Here is a 16,790-nt window from a genome sequence, read left to right on the forward strand (position 1 = left end):
GACAAGCTGCCATCCGGTTGGAGTGAAGCAGGCCCAATGGTCGGGGTGGTGGGCATAGAGGACTTCAGTGTCGTTGACTTGGAGTCCCAGAGGCACCACTGGATACACATGGAATGACTCGTGTGCACTGGCCGTTAATAGAAATAATTTAAGCTCCTGGGTGGTCGGTGAGAATGAGGAATTTACAAGGTACCGCCAGGATTCAAGCTCCAGTTCAATGGGTGACCATTTGGGCATAATCAATCTTTTAATTTCCAGGGGCAAGTGCCTGTCCGTGGCTTGCCGAATTAGCCCTATGGCCACAGCCTGGTTTAATTGTTGGGCTTGCATACATGCCATGGCTATTGACACGTTGCGTTTAAAGGACTGCGTTCCCTTGAGCAACAGAGAAAAATCTTTCAATTTGACTCTCCCAGTTAACTAGAATGGAGCTGATCTCGTGTTGCCCATTTGAAATGGAATCTAGGGACTGCACCACCAGTTTACCTAAGTCAGAGATGCTAGTCATGACGTGGGCAAACTTATTGGCGAGAGTCTCAATATTGACCGAATCCATAATTGCTAAGCCTCCGGCTGCAGGAGCAGTCCAGTCAGCGATGCTTCGTCTGGCACACGAGAGAGGGGGTGGGGGATCGATCCACAGCTGTAGCCACGCATTCCAACCCTTGCTACTGGCCTCCAGATAGGGAGCGCACTGCGGCAGCCTCTGGGTTATATTTAGCTCAGCTAAGTCTATGCGGATCGCCTTTAAAGACACTTGCGGGCGGACTAGGACTCTCTCTCGAATGTCAGTTTTCAACACATGGGAGCCCACTATATGCGTGCCGCCTTGGCTTAATTGTTCATTGCTAGCAATCAAAAGGTCAATTTGGATGGCGTGGGTCTCCTGGGTCCAGATCAGCAGGGAATAATTGCCTGGTTCATGAGTCAAATTTACAAAGAGCAGCCCAAGCCGGTGAAATTTCTCTACTAGGGGCTTGGTTTGGCATTCGAGCGTCTGTTGAACCAGTATCCAATTGGGCGGGCCGTGCTTGGCTAGGTCTTTCTCTTTTACAATCCAAGTCAGGTTCTCCCAGTGCTCTATAGCAAAGGAGAGAACCGCGCCGGAAGGGGGCGTGACGGTGACCAATGCAGGTTCGGTGGTAGTGGTGCCTAGTAGGATGGTCATTCTAAAGGGGTCTCCTGCCTTTCATACTGCGGCCGACACTAGAATAACTTCACAGTATGGTCCGAAGGCCTCCGTGATAAACGGTGAGTTTTCGGGATTGGCAGGGGTGGTATATTTGTCTACCACTGGGACTGCGGTGGGGGCTGGCCTGATGCGGGGAAGGCGTAGGCACGGGATCGGGGCGAGTGGTGAAACTGTATCGGTAGGCAAGTAGCACACTAGCTCTTGGGACATGGTTTTTACTCCCACACATAATATAACAAGCTCTGGGGGTCTGATCCACTGCTCTTCACAACTGCGGAAGTTGGTGCGATCCATAGGTGTGGTCATATTAATCTGCTGCACAACCTTGCAGACCATCATTTCATTCTCTGCTTAGGGTATTGATACATCTCCAGTGGGGGTAGGGCATTAATTTGGATGGGCGTCCCTCTATTCGGGTGCCTGCCAGCATGAGCCAACACAGAGTAGCCAGGTGCCTCATTTCCCGTCCTTTCCTTTTTTGTAGCGAGAATATCCTGGGGAGACCTGCAGGTATAAGTACAGGTTTCCGGAGTTTGTTGCAGCACATAAAATAACTGAAGCGAAGCGGGGAAAAGGGAGGGTGTTTTTCTGCCAGCACTGTCTATCAGGCGGGGCTCGAACAAGGAGTCCCAGGGCACCAAGCGAGCCTTCCAGCTTGTTGCTCTGGGGAGCCCCTGTGCGGGGACTCCTTCCTATAGCATGTATATTTCAGGGGGAGCGTTCTTATGTTGAGTGAGGGTCGGCTGTACGTTAGGTGGGATTATGCAAACTCACCCCAGGGGTCCCTGGTTGCTTAGACTATGTGGCCTTCAAGTGCCCCTTGCTCGGTGGCGGGCTGCTCTTATTTTGCGGGCTGAGAGTTGTCGGTCCGGTTCGGCCTGGCCTTGCCATTCGTTTCGCCTAAGATGGGCTAGAGAGCGGTTTCCGGTGACCGTAAGGGTTGCTACTGTTGGAGACCTTCGTTCTATTTTTCTGAAATTATTTTTAAGTAGGTGTGGTTAGGGTTGAAGGTATGTTTTATGATGGTTTGCTTTCCTTTGCCTTTTTTCCTCTGCTTTTTTTCAGGACCTCATCTATGTATTTCAACGGACCATCTTTTTTCCTAGGAACAATTTTTGGAGGGACTCCGTCGGGAGACCCCATTTTCTGGTTAAAAGAAAGGAAAAACACGCAAAGCACAGCACACGGGCGTGGGGTGATTTTAGGTTGCCCTCACTTGGAAGGCCTGGCATGGCTTCATTATAACTTCAATATGTCTCCCCCCCTTTTCCCTTATACGGTACAGGCAAGGGAAAAGATTATGTTAGACGGGGTGGGCGGCTGCTGGTGGACGGGGCCGAAGCGGAGCTGAGGGCGCTTGGCGGCGTTTGGCGAAAAGCGGCGGAGGCGGCCAAAATCTTCCGACGCCGCTGGGTCTGGGTTATTTGGGGGTCATCTTGGCGCGGGGGATCCTGGCTATGTAAATGAGGCACGTTGCCACTTGTGCATAGCGAACGCACCTCAATAACACATTCTAGAGGGCACATATTTACAAAATACTGGTGGGTCTTTTACCTTTGCACTACAGCGTACTAGATGGTGGCGCCGTATAGCAACTCACCATGACGGATAGGAACATTAGTAAAAGAGGGGTGTCGGGTCTCGCGGGGGGATCTTCCTCAAGGGGAGGCACGGCCCTCAAAGCCAAAGCCGACCATCATGCAAATGCGTGGGTTGGCAGGTGAGTCCCCGAATCTGCGCAGATGTGGGATCTACACCAGCACGGTGGGTGAAACATTTTCAAATACAGAGATCATCTTTGTTGGTGCGTTTGCAGTATTGGAAATGCTGCAATTACCTTTGGGCTAAAGCCTTCTCAATACTTGACACAAGGCAATTCTCTTTAGCCTGTGTAATTTTTTTCCGAACATGCGGCTTAGAATCCAATTAAGAATCACTTTTGCTGGTGGTCCTATTTGTTTTTGGTTGCCGTGTTCCCCCAATACCCAGGGTCCCAACTATAGGGCCCGCCTAAGAAAGTTAAAGAATAGAACTGACAAGAAATAGCAAAAACACTTGGCACTTACAAACTAACTTATTTCTCTACATCAGAGCTACAAAGGTTTGGTCTAAAGGAACACACGGTATCTCTGGCCCAGGGTGAAGGGATCTCTGATGGACTACTGGGCAGAGGGGAGCTGGACTAGCGGCTGTTCCCCCAGGGTCATACACGGGCGGAGGGGCTGGGAGCGGCTTCACTTTCCACTCTTTCAGTTGCGAAGCGTGGAAGTACTTGAGCCAGGTTCCTCCTGTCTTTCTCTGAATGGCCACTTGATAGACTGCGGGAGAAATCCTTTTAGTGATTGGGATTGGGCCCTGCCATTTGGCAGCTAGCGAGTGCGCTTTCTGAGAGAACTTTCTATACAAAACAAGCTGGCCTTCCTCCCACTGCCTTGGGTTCCTAACCCATCCTAGTTTGCAGTCCATGCCCTTCTGGGCTATGCCTAACTTTTGGGCCACTTGCATGTGGATGGCATGTATTGAAGCAATGAGATCCTGAACCCAAGCATCATTAATCACTACTGGCTGCATGTCTGAAGGGAGCCAGAAGGCTTCGGGGAGCTGCATCTTCCTTCCTGTCATGACCATATGGGATGTAAGTCCGTGAACTGCGGTGGTGCCTCGGATGGCCGTTAAAATGATGGGGAGTTTTTCATCCCAATCCCTCCCTGAGGAGCGAACCATCTTCCGGAGGGCCTCCTTGAGGGTCCGATTAGTTCTTTCTATGGTGCCGGAAACCTGAGGATGGCCGGCGATGTGGAAGCGTTGTTGGATGCCTAATGCCTTACAAAGCTCAGCCAAAATCTGAGTCCATGACCCTTACTGTGCCCCATCGCGAGAATACGTTGTTAAACAGAAGCTTGGCCGTGGTGGCTGCGGTGTTGTGCTTACATGGGAACGCCTCGACCCATTTGCTGAAAGGATCTATGACCGTTAGGCAGTAGCGATTGCCGTGGGGGGTCGGAGGAAGGGGACCTATAAAGTCAATCTGTATATGAGCCCAGGGCCCATCAATTCTCTGATGCTGGAGGGGAGCTCTGGGTCCGGTGGGGTCCGCATTGACCATGGCACAGGACAGACAGTTGTCCACCCATTGTGCTACTTCGGTACACGTGCCGGGCCACCAACCAACTTCTTTTACCCATTCCAGAGTCAGGTCCTTGCCTCGGTGCCCCTGCTCGTGGACAAACTGAATCAGGTCGGCCCTGACTTCCAACGGCACCACCCAGTCGCATTCACCAGCTGCATCTACTGCCCATACTACGCTCTCCTCTTCTCTAATTGCTAGTCTCCCGGTCTGGTCCTTCCCTGCTGCCAGGAGGTTGGCCACCTCGGGGTCGGATGCCTGCAATTGGGCTAGGTCTAGGGTACAGGCTGGCTGCTGAGCCTGATCGCGAGCCTGTGCTCGAGTAGTGACAGGATGGAGGGGGAATCCTGGGGCTGGCTCGGGCAGGGGAGCATTCTCAGTAGCAGCGGCTTTGGTGGCGAGGTCCACCTGGTCGTTCCAATAAGCGGTCTCCGAGTTTACTTTCTGATGTCTCTTAACATGCGTTACTTGTGTTGGGCCCGTGTGAGACTGAAAGAGCGCAGCTACGCGCTGCCAGAGCTGGAGGTGGGCTACGGGTTTCCCATCGCCATTTCTCCACCCCTGGTTCTGCCACACTGGGAGCCAGACCGTGGCGGCTTTGGCCGTCCAATCCGAGTCTGTGTAGATGGCAATCGGACTCTCCGGGGGCTCAAACTCAAGCACCGCCAGAAGCACTTGCACCTCGGCCGCTTGGCTGGAATGGGGGCGGGCCAGTCCCTTGAGGGTGAATGCATCGTTCACTCACACAGCGCCATAGCCTGTTTGAGGGGAGCCACCAACGTGGAAGGAGGAGCCGTCGCAGAACCAGCACGTGAAGCCGTTCAGCTGGGCTTCCCCCAGCGGGACTCCCCAAGCAACTGGCCAGACAACATGCGGTGGCAGGTCTAGGGGGCACTTGTGCTCGGTCCCGGTTACTAAAAGGCCGTATGGAGCGGGAGGTTCAGTTGCCTCCTTTTTAAACTGTACTCCACGATTGACCAGGGCTAGGGTCCACTGTGCTATGCGGGCGTTTGATACTTGCCCATCCTGTATCTTGCCCGAGAGTATATATTTGAGGGGTGTGTGGGTCATCTGGACAATGGTGCAGGAGCCTCCTATGATAAACTCCCAATGGGTCAGGCTCCAAACTAATGCCAGGCATGTTTTCTCACAGGGGCTGAACTTGGTTTCTACCGGGGTTAAATTGCGGGAGGCATAGGTTACTACTCTCATGACTCCTGCTTGCTGCTGAGTGAGCATGGCTCCTATACTCTTATCGGAGGCGGCTAGCTGAATGTAGAACGGCTGGGTGACATCCGGATGTGCCAATGCTGGGGCTGCAGCTAGGTTGTGTTTAAGCTCGACTAAGGCTTTCTGTTGGTCAGGTCCCCTTTCCCAAGGGGTGTTCTTCTTAAGGAGGGTGTAAAGAGGGTGAGCCTTATCAGCAAAGGACTCAATGAAATCCCGGGAAAAGTTGAAGGTCCCCAGGAGAGCTCTAAGTGAGGGGATGTCGGTGGGGGCAGGCAGCTTGGAGATGACCTCCATTCGCTGGGTGTCTGGGGTGCGACCCTCGGGTCCCAGGGTCAGACCCAGGTGCTTGACATTGGTCTGAACTAATTGGGTCTTCTCCCTGCTGGCCTTGAACCCTGTTTCGCGGATGAGCCCGAAGACCCTCTCATGATCTGGCGGGCTAGCTCCTTGGTGGGGGCGTGGACCAAAATGTCATCCACGTAGCTCAGAACATGGGGCCTCGAGGAAGATTGGAGGCGCTCCCACATCTGGACCACGTGGGCATGACAAATGCTGGGGCTGGAGTGGAATCCCTGGGGTGTCCGCTTGAATGTGTATTGCTGGCCGCGGAAAGTGAACGCGAACTTGTACCAGCAAGACTCAAGCAGCTGGATGGAATGGAAGGCGTTGGCCAGGTCTACGACCGAGTAGAACCAGGATCCCGTGGCAAAGGCCATCAGGATCTCATTGTACTTGGCCACAACTGGGGCAATGGGAGGGGTGGTGGCATTCAGGGCACGGAAGTCAACCGTCATCCTCCAGGTTACTCCATCTGCTTTCAGGACCGGCCACAACGGGGCGTTGCAGATGGATTGCATTGGGAGTATGACGTACCACTTGAGGAGTCCTTCTATTGTCTTAGCTATCCCTGCCTCGGCCTCGGCTGGGTACCTGTACTGCTTCTGAGGGGGGGATCCTTCCCTTCGATTAAGACACAAGCACCATTCACTATTCCACACACGGCCTTGTCTGACACCCAAACCTCGGGGAAAGCCTGGACCCAGGGGTCCTCAGTGAGAGGGGCGAGAGGCTGGGGGGCCTTTAGTGCGGCGCACCAGTGGACAGCATTAACAAAGTCGACCTCCCGGAATGCGCCAAAGGAGACCATTTGCTAGGTCAGTGGTCAGTCCCTCGGCTCGGAAGAAAGGCATGCCCAAGAGGCCGTCGTCTTCTCCCCGGTTCTCGCACGCTGAAATTTGGGTGGCCAGGCTCCCAACAGTAAGGGGGACGACCTGCCAGACCCACGATTTCTGGGCACCACCTCCAAAACCGGCGAGGTGCATGGTGGTGGGAGTCTGAGTCCCGTGTGAAACTAGGGTGGGCCGGAGTATGTTAAGCAACGCTCCGGTATCAATGAGGAGGGTGGCAGGCTTTTTTTTCTTCCCGGGAGTCCCGATCCCTGCCTTCACTGTCGGTCTCCCCCATGTGTCCGGCTTTAGTCTGGCAACTATGCCCACGGAGGGAGACTGGGACTCCGGGCAGCCCTAGCCTGATCCTATGCTCTGGCTAGTGGAGGCGATGCTCTCCCTGAAGGGGTTGTTGGGGCTCGAGGTCTCCCGAACGGCAGCTATCGGGGGATCCGAAACGGAGGGTTTGGGCGGCAGGGGCGGCGCTGTTGGGAGGGCTGGGGGCGCGGGAGGCTGCTGCTGCCTCTCCCAATCCATGATCGCCTGCATTAGAGTGGACGTGGGCTTTCCGTGGAATAGCTCCATGTCTGCTCCAAGGTTCTTGAGGTCCATCCAAAGTTCCCAACGAAGGGGGTCCCTAGACTGAGGCGCATTGCCGCAGTCTTGGGGGCCCTTGTGGTCCCTTTGGGGCGTTCCCCAAGTGCTGGCCTGACCTGGAGGGGGATAGACCTGGTGGTTGTACAGGTGAGGTGCCCGAGAGGGCGGGGGCGCCAAGGACATGTCCTGTCTCCGAGGCTCGGGGGGTCCCTGCTGGGAGGGCAGACAGTAACTTGGGGCAGGTGCGAAGGAGACACCCGGACGGTAGTCCCTTGGGCCACGTCCCCGGCTGAAACTGTTGCTTCTCCTGCGCAAGATCCCTCCCCGCGGCTCCGGGTATGGCTACGTCCCTGGGGCTGGTACTTGGAGTGGGGGCCGTGATTAGCGTAGGTAACTGTGCTTATAGGCTCGCTCTCCTTCCTATGGAGGGCTGGGGACTTTACGTGGCAGATGGCTTCAGTTTCTCGCAACAAGCCAGCAATGCTCCTAATGCGAGCCTCCAGCTCTGTCCAAGTAATGCTCCCGGGCTCTATCCCTGCTAGGGCCATGCGTGTGGTGCCATTAAGTCCGTCTATAACTGCCGCTCTAAAATCATGGTCATCAAAATCGGTGACATCATCGTTGTCCATGGCTACCTCCTCCGCTAGTTCGGCAAGAAGCTGTTTCCTGGCTAAATATGCCTCGGGGTCTTCCCCGGGTTTCTGGGACTCGGCAATATATAGGGCCCTCAAACTTTTAGTGGGTCATAGGAACAAGCAGAGCTCCTTAATGGATCCGTACTGACTGCAGGTGGCCAATTTTCGGTTGGAGATATAGGCGTTGAGGCCTGAAACTAAATCAGAGGTGGCACAATGGCTGGCCAGCTGAGCCACATCTGAGCTGTTAGCGGTGGGCTGCGAGGTGACTACATGGGTGAACCACTGGATGGCGATTTCTCGATTTAGGGGCCCCAAGCGATCGGCTATGGCCTGGAGCTCATCGGGTCTCCAATTGTGGGATTCCTTAATGACCGGATCGGTCTTTTTGCCTTTTTCATCCGTGGAGCTAACTTCCCGGGTTGCCACCGGGTGAAGGGGCTGTGTGGCTTCTTCGGGCTGGGGCGAGTAAGGTGCCCAGCTATCCGTACTGTCTTCAGGGAGGGCCAAGAGGGCGCCGGGATGCACGGCAGAAATTACGGCCTGCTGCATTCCTAGGTGCTGTTTTAGGGCCTCTAGCTCCCTCCTACAGGTGGAGTGGTCCGTGGCAGCGGTTTTGGAGTGGCTGTGCTCTGCCATGAACTGGGCGGCGTGGGTTAGCTTAGCGATCCTTTCCTGTCCCTCAGTTAAAGCGTGCTGAGCCATGTCGGCACGAGCGGTGGCCACTTCAGCCTTGTGCTGGGCATCCTGGAGGGCAGTGGTTAGTCCCTGCTTCTCTAAAATAAAGTTGATGCGTTCGGCACGCCACTCAACTGTCTTCTCCTCATGGTCCCTTTCCTGTTCAACTATTTTGGCCCTGAAGCTCTGGATTTCTAGACGCAGGGCATCCCGTTCTCGCTCTGATTTCTCCTCCAGCTCCTTCCTCTCCTTGTCCTGAGCTACTTTCAGTTTCTCCAGTTCCTGCTCACTATCTTTCTGTGTCTTTTGTATTTTATCAATGAGGGACACGCTGTCCTGTAAGGCGGTGAAAAGTGCCCAAGTCCCATACCTGTCCTTTTTACTCGAGCTCGGCTTTTCCTTCTCACAAAAATCTTTGAAAGCGTCTCTTATCAGGAGCGGGTTGGGTCCCTTGAAGGAACTGGCTTCGCAAGGGCAATCTCCCTTCTTGACTATCCATTTCTCCAGGCTGGGCACGGTGGGGTTTTCCTGGTACATTTTTCCTTTCTTTGGGGACTGATCCGGGGGAGGTTAAGGAGTGGATCAGCGGCACCAAGGGTGGGGCGATTAGGGCTTCTAAAAGCTTTCCTCTCAAAGGGCCTTTTAGGGGTTATTTTCCTTCGGGTCCTCAAGGATTTTAAACTGGGTTCTCAGCGATTTTAATGAGTCGTACACAGGGGTGTTAACGGGGTGTTCCTCAAGGATCCTACTCTTAGGTTTACAAGGGTATTTAAGGGTCCTATACTCGGTTCTTTTCCACCGGGGGAGAAAAAAAATTCCTATTCCCGTTTCAAGCTTGCCTACAAGCCATGGGACCAGGAAAATTCCGGACTAGCAGTGGTGCTGCCTGGTCTACTGGCTCAGGAGGTGCTCCCAAGCTCTCTAAGCCCAAGAACCAAAATATTCAGTGCTTCCAAGCCTCTGCTTAGAAGCTAAAAATGCTCTCAAGCTCTCTGCCCAATAACTAAATTCAAAGTGTCCCCAGGCCTCGTGCTCAAACGGTTAAGCTGTCTCCAAGCCTTGACCAAAAGACTAAAGCGCTCAAGAACTGCCTCTGCATGTCCCCAAGCAAAAGTGCCCAGGAGTAAAACTACGGTGCTCCCAAGTGAGGTGTGCTCAAGAGTCCTACTAACTCCCAAGCGAGGTGCGCCTAAGAGTCTAACTTAACACTCTCAAGCACGGTGTGGCCGGCTGCCATGGGGCTTCAGGAACCTGGCTTTAGATTCCCAAAGCTACACTGAACGAGTGGACTATCGATCCCTTCACGTTTCCTCCGGAGCGGGGATTGAAGCCTAAGTGCTGGCAGGAATGGGGTTTGGATGGACTTAGGAGAGACGGGGGAGGGCGGAAGAGAGTTTTATATATGCTGCTTGCAGAAGATATAGAGAACCTACTTCTGGGATCCTACCCACATAGACGCGTTTAGGCGGCCCGGAAGGTGGCCAGGAACTTCACCAGTTCAGAGGTCCTCGCCCACAGATACACCGGTTATAACGGCCGTAGAGCCTCGCAGTGCACAAAATAAGGTGAGTAGTCCGAAACTGGCTGAAGGAGGAAATGGGGAAAAGCCAGCCCACAAGATAGAAATGCTCGCTAGAGCCACACACACTCACACTTTTAATTCCCTGAGCTAAATTGCGCTCTTTACCCAGACGTCTGGAAAATTTTCCTCTACGTCAATTCGCTGAAAACAAGCATGTCGACTCATGTGGATTCACACGAACCGGGTTATGCCCGCATTCTCCACCACTAAATTGTTACCAGAACTGTTCTTTTAAATGGGGAAATTAGCTCAGCAGTCTGGAACTAAAATTAGCGCGGATCTAACCAACGTTTACAGAGGTCCCGATTCCAAAAACTCTCGGGACAAAGAGGCAGACTACAAATAGGTTCAATAAACACATGTATTTACTAATAGTGTGGCGTAAGCCTGAACTTGCACATACATACAAGAAAGCATACAAGAACTAGGAAATACAGAGTAAGAAATACAGAGACGGTCGCATGAGCAGGTACCCACGATGATAAGGGCGATACTCACAATCCTGAAACGGAGCAGAGACACAACAGCAAGGTGGTCCAATGCCAGCACTGGATCCACAGAGAGACAGCAAGGGGGTCTGGATAGGAATGGCACGAGCACCATGCAGTCTGAGGGACCAGTTTAAATACCCTGAAACGTACCCTGGGGCTGATGCTGTACTTGATGGTTCTCACGGGTTAAAACAAAGGCTTTAATGGGTTACTGAATGTCTTGGATGGGCCACTTTAGGAATCTGATTGTGTTATAGTGACACCTCAGAAAGAGGGGACAAAGGAGGGAGAGGGGATCCGAGCGTGCTGAATGGATGTTCCAGCAGACAGGGCTTGTCCTGATGTCATCAGCTGTGGAATGCGGAGGTTTCTTTGCGATGCATTCTCTAAGTGCTTGGGATGGTCAGCACTTAGCTTCTTCTCCGGGGCAGCTCCTAAGATATGCAGAGCGGGGCGAGGTTCTCTCGCTGCGGACGTGGCATGTCCGCTTCTCTGAAATGGCTTCCCAAAGCAGGCTTCTTCTCTAGGTCTTCTGGCTGCCTAAGAACATGGCTGCCGGCTGGACATGGTTGGGGCTGGCTAGCAGGCTGCCCGGTAGCGAGGGCAAGCTCGGCGACCAGCCCGCGGGAGGCTCCAGGCGGGAACTGGCCAGGGAGCGCCTGGCCAGGCTCGCTGGAGGTTTCCCCGGCAGGCGCCCGGCTGCTAACAGCGGCATGGGCCCAGATGAGGCAGGCTTCCATGGAGGCAGGGAAACAGCACGTAAAACACAGTCCATAGCAGGGGACAGGCGCAGTCCGTGGCAGATGGCAAGGCATGCATGGGGCACACGTGTAATAAAGTCCAAACACACACTGGGAGGTCCAGATATAGGTCTAGGCAGGGCTGCCCAGGAAGAAAGTCCTTTGTGGAGTCATCCAGACATGGAGTCACGAAACTAACACAGTCTATTGCAGCAGCAAGGTAACTAACAAGCAGGCAGAAAACTGACACGTGTATTAGAGTGCACAAGTGCAGGGCAATCTTTGGTGCAGCAGTAAAACAGCAACGCAGGAAATAACACAGTCCATGGCAGGCGTTAAAGCAGGAGAGGGGGCCTATTTGGCAACAAGAGAAACTACTCCAGGAGCTGTTGTCCCCACCCCACCCCCAGCACCAGATTTCCCAAGTCCATCCCTGTCTCCACAAACAGTGAAAAGGAGGGTGGTCCATCCTCCTGGAGGAGGAGCCCCAGAGATCCCAAGATGTCACTCCACATCCCCCACCTCTCGGCAGCAAAGCCTCTTTTCCCCCTGCATGCAGCAGTCATCTGCCTGGTTTATTTTTTAGTTTTTTAGTTTTTTACATTTTTATTGAAGTAAAACAAGTGCAATGTACAAACTTATATCCATACAACAATTAGGTACATCAGCAACGAAGGGGAAGGAGATGAAACAGATGAAACAGGAGACAGTTAAAACAGGTAAGGTCAACAATATACATTTTGTCAAAATTATGCAGTTATAATATGAAACCTCTAGTGAGGGTTCTTGCTTGAAGTACTCTTGATTTGGGTTGAATATTACTGTTATCAACATAGTCAAAAAACGGAAGCCATTTTTCCATAAACTTAGAATTTACTAGAAATTGTTCTGCTATCTGAAGGTTGTTGTGGATTTTTTCTAGGATGAAATGATTCCATACTTTTTCAAACCATGCATCCACAGAGGGTGCTTTTTCTTTTTTCCATTCTAGCGCTATTTCATTTTTTGCCACCACAAGAAACGTTGCAATCAATTCTCTTCTAATCTTAGGAATATTTAAGTCTCCCCACTGACTTAAAAAAATGATTTTTGGGTCCAAAGGAATTACATACCCTGTGATTGCCCTAACTGCCTCAATCATTTCTTCCCAGAATTTTTTTATGATTGCACATTCCCAGCAGTGGGCAAACGAGCCTATTTCCCCACATTTTTTCCAACACAGTGGTGATGCTGAGGGAAATAAGTGTGATAGTTTCTTCGGTGTAAGATACCACCTGTGGATGATCTTAAATGATTGTATCTTGGTTTGAATAACCTTTGAATTAAATATATCAGAAGACCAAACCTTTTTCCATGTCTCTGTAGAATGGTTTATATTGCAGTCATTGGCCCAACTAGACTGGCAGGGTAATTGCACCTTATTCACTGTTTTCAATAAGATGGAGTACAGTATAGAGATCTTCCCTTTTTTCTGTGATGTGTATGCTTGTAGGACTTGTTCAAACTCTGTCAGAGGCGTTTTCATTATTGTTTTTAGGCCGATTTGTTCTGTCATATTTTTTTATCTGTAAATATCTAAACCATAACAGTCTTTGCTTTAGTTTGCCTTCTAATTCTGTTTTCCCTAGGAGACCTGTGTGTGAGACTATATCAGCTATTCTCGTTATTTTGGCCTGTTGGAACAGAGTTGTAAATGGAGGTTCTTGGCCTGGAGGGAACCAAGTTTGGTTGATAAAGGAAGAAAATCTGGACTTCCCTGGGACTAGTTTATCTTTGTATTTATCCCATACCTGCAGTATTGCTAATAAAAACCTGTTGTTGCAAATATTCTTGGGTCTATTTATTTGCCTGTTCCATATTACATCGTTGAAGGAAAGTTTGGGAATTAGAGCCTGGGAGAGGGTGACCCGTTCTGATGTATTGGTTACAGAAATGAGTTGTAGTAAGTTGTCTTATCGCTACGTGGTATAAATTGAGGTCTGGAAAATTAAATCCCCCCTCTCCAGTTTTCCTTCTCAACGTGGAATATGAGATTCTTGGATGTTTATTTTGCCAAAGGAATCTATTGAGCATAGTTTGCCATTGGGTAATTAGTGTTAAGGGGATCATTACTGGGATTGCCCTAAATATGAAAAGAAATTTGGGTACAATAAAAGCTTTTATTAGGTGGAATCTATCGTACCAGCTGAGATTAAGCTTATCCCACTTGGTGATATCTGATTTTACTTGATTTACTATTCTTTGGTGATTTAATTTGATGAGGTCATTCAGATTGGATGAAATATTGATACCAAGGTATGTTAGGTGATTTGAAGCCCGTTGATATTTATATTGCTTTTCTATTTGTTTTCCGGTACTATATGCCAAATTGATAGGGAGGATTTGTGACTTTGATTGATTAACAACCAGGCCAGAGATACCACCGAATACAGAAAGTAGGGAATGAAGCGATGTCAAGGAGGATGTTGGGTTAGTTAGGTAGATTAGCATGTCATCAGCAAATAGTGATATTTTGAAACAGCAATTTTCAATGGGGATTCCTTTAATATTTGCATTGTCTCTTAGAGCTATTGCAAATGGTTCCAGTGCTATTGCAAATAGTATGGGGGACAATGGGCAGCCCTGTCTAGTGCCTCTATTAATTACTATTTTTTCTGAGCATAGTCCATTCAGTTTGATATTTGCTGTGGGTTGTGAATAGATAGCTTTAATGGTATTTAGGAAATTTTCTCCGAAACCTAAGAATTGAAGGGTATTGCACAGGTACCTTTTTTCAACCGAATCAAATGCTTTTTGTATATCCAAAGACAAAAACAAGGCTTCTATCTTGTTATTTTTGCAATGTTCAATCAAATTCAAAGTTTTAAAGATATTATCTGTGATCTCCCTTTTTGGCATAAAGCCGGCCTGATTTATATGAATATAATTATTTATGAATGAATTTAAGCATCTCACCAAAATTGAAGTAAATAGCTTATAATCATGATTAAGAAGTGAGATTGGACGATAGGAAGCCGCCTTCATTGGGTCTTTTCCTTGTTTATGTATCATGACTATATCTGCCATGGTCTAAGTGGGGGATAATTTACCCTCTTTTTAAAACCAAGTCAGTTAAGCGTTGGGCTAATAAAACCACGTATTTTTTTATAAAATTCTGATGGGTATCCATCAAGACCTGTGGCTTTGTTGTTTTTGGCCAGTTTAATCGCTTCTAAGGTCTCCTGTAATGAGATAGGTTGTTCTAAAATAGCTTTGTGATTCTCTTCCAATTTTTTGACATTTTTAAGCGAATTTAAGAAATCCATTATCTTATTTTGTTCTGGCTTTTTTGTTGAATATAAATTTGTATAGAAATCTTTAAATATTTGTAGAATCGATTTGGAGTTGTGGCAGTTTACCCCATTTTTGTCTTGAAGTAGATGAATACAATTTTTCATGTTTTTCTGTTTTATTTTGTTTGATAAGTTTCTTAGGGCTTTGGAGGTATTAAACCAATATTTTTGCCTTGTCTTAAGTAAGTTTCTATATACACCATTTGTTTCTAGCGTTTCTAGAATTTTGCGCTGGGCAGTTAATTCCTGATACGTTTTTTTGCTTCCTGTTAGTTTATGTTTATTTTCCAAAGTTTTAATAGTCTCTGTTAGTTCTCGCCTGTATTTTACTTTTTCTCTGTTTATTTTTGCTGAAAGCGCAATAATGTGCCCTCTGGACACTGTCTTAATCATGTCCCAAAAAATATTAGCCCCTATTCCCTCTGTGTTGTTATCAGCTATGACTGTTCCTATAATCCTTTCTATTTCCTTGGCTGACTGACTGTTATAGAGTAAGTGTTTTGGCATACACCATTGAGTGTAGTCCTGGTTTTGTATTTTGGACGTTACAATTACATTGACCCACGAATGGTCCGATATTAAACAGGAGCTAATTTGGGAATCACTTACGTGATCTATTAATGTTAGAAACTAAGATAAAGTCAATCCTTGTGTATGAGTTACGTCTCTGGGAGTAGTAATTAAAGTCCTTCTCCCCCACATGTAGATGCCTCCATATATCCGTAAGATTATATTTTTGTAGGACAGGTTTGAGTTTAGACTTTTTGTCTTTTTGGTTTCTTTCCCTTCCAAAGTTTGATTTGTCCCATTTGTAGTCAATTATGTAATTAAAGTCTCCCCCCACTATGAGATGGCCTTCCTGGAAATCCTTTAATTTTCCTAGTGCTTCTTCTGTGAAATTTAGTTGTTGGGTGTTGGGGGCATAAATGGACGCGAAAGTATAACTTTGGTCTCCTATTAAACCTTTAATAAAAATGAATCGCCCTTTGGTATCTTTAAGAGTTTTTTTGTGTTGAAATGGGAGATCCTTTGTTAATAAAATCGCTACACCTCTTGACTTAGAGTTACCTGCTGCATAATATTGTGAGTGAATCCAGCGTGCCTTTAAGATGTCTGTATCGTTGTTTTTAGCATGAGTTGCCTGCAGGAAAAAATTATTTGAGATTTAGTTTTAGCCAATGCTGCAATAACTCTCCTTCGTTTTATAGGATTCCCCAAACCTCTTACATTCATTTTAAACATAGAAGCCATACTATAATATGTATGTCACTGTTCCAAATACAAAACACAGATTTCAATCAGATACCTTTAGGAAGAAGATTAACAGTATTCAAGTAGATATCTTACTCTGTCTTCACCCTCTTATTTCAAGAACACTTCTATCCGTCTCTTGTGATTTATTACTATTGTCGATCTAATATAGCAAAATTTTTATTTTCTTTAGTTTTCTTAGCCTCTTTTTAAAAAAAAACTAACTCCCCCCCTCTTTTTCCCTCTCTCCCAGCTTTTCTTCTTTTTTTGTATTTTTTTTTATTTTGTTTTTTCTTCTTTTTTTTAAATTGATTTATTTATTTTGATTAACCTGTAACAAACACTTTAACTATCTATAGCACACTAAAAACAATTACCTTCTTATACACTTGTTTGCACCTGTTCTAAGTCTTACTATCCCTCCTTTTCTTTCCCCTAGTTGTGAACCTTTTTCCAGCACTAATTTGTAACCTCTTACCCTACTCCCCCCTTCCCCCTCCCCTTGTCCCTTAATATAACAATTAATTCAGTAAACACACTTATATAATTTTAGATGAATTATCCCTCAGTATCGGTGTTCTCAGCTGGTCCCAGAACTTTCAAACTGGTGCGTTGTTCCTACGCCCCAGTTTTGGAATACAAGGTTCCCAAATGAAAAGTTCTCTTACCACGGAGCTGAGCTGAGGTCCCCTTCCCTCCCCCCCCTCCCCCCAAGTTCCCATTCGACTTATAACAAAGATGTTTTAGGCACAACAAATACTTGTCCTCT

General features: G+C 48.6%; 1 protein-coding gene across 2 annotated transcripts in view; it reads left to right on the forward strand.

Annotated features, from left to right (window-relative positions):
- The window catches only part of TTC27 (tetratricopeptide repeat domain 27), a 169,338-nt gene that overhangs the window by 25,269 nt on the left and 127,279 nt on the right, over positions 1-16,790 (forward strand). The window lies entirely within an intron of this gene.

This window comes from Eublepharis macularius, chromosome 1 (assembly GCF_028583425.1).
Source record: "Eublepharis macularius isolate TG4126 chromosome 1, MPM_Emac_v1.0, whole genome shotgun sequence".
Lineage (NCBI taxonomy): Eukaryota > Metazoa > Chordata > Lepidosauria > Squamata > Eublepharidae > Eublepharis > Eublepharis macularius.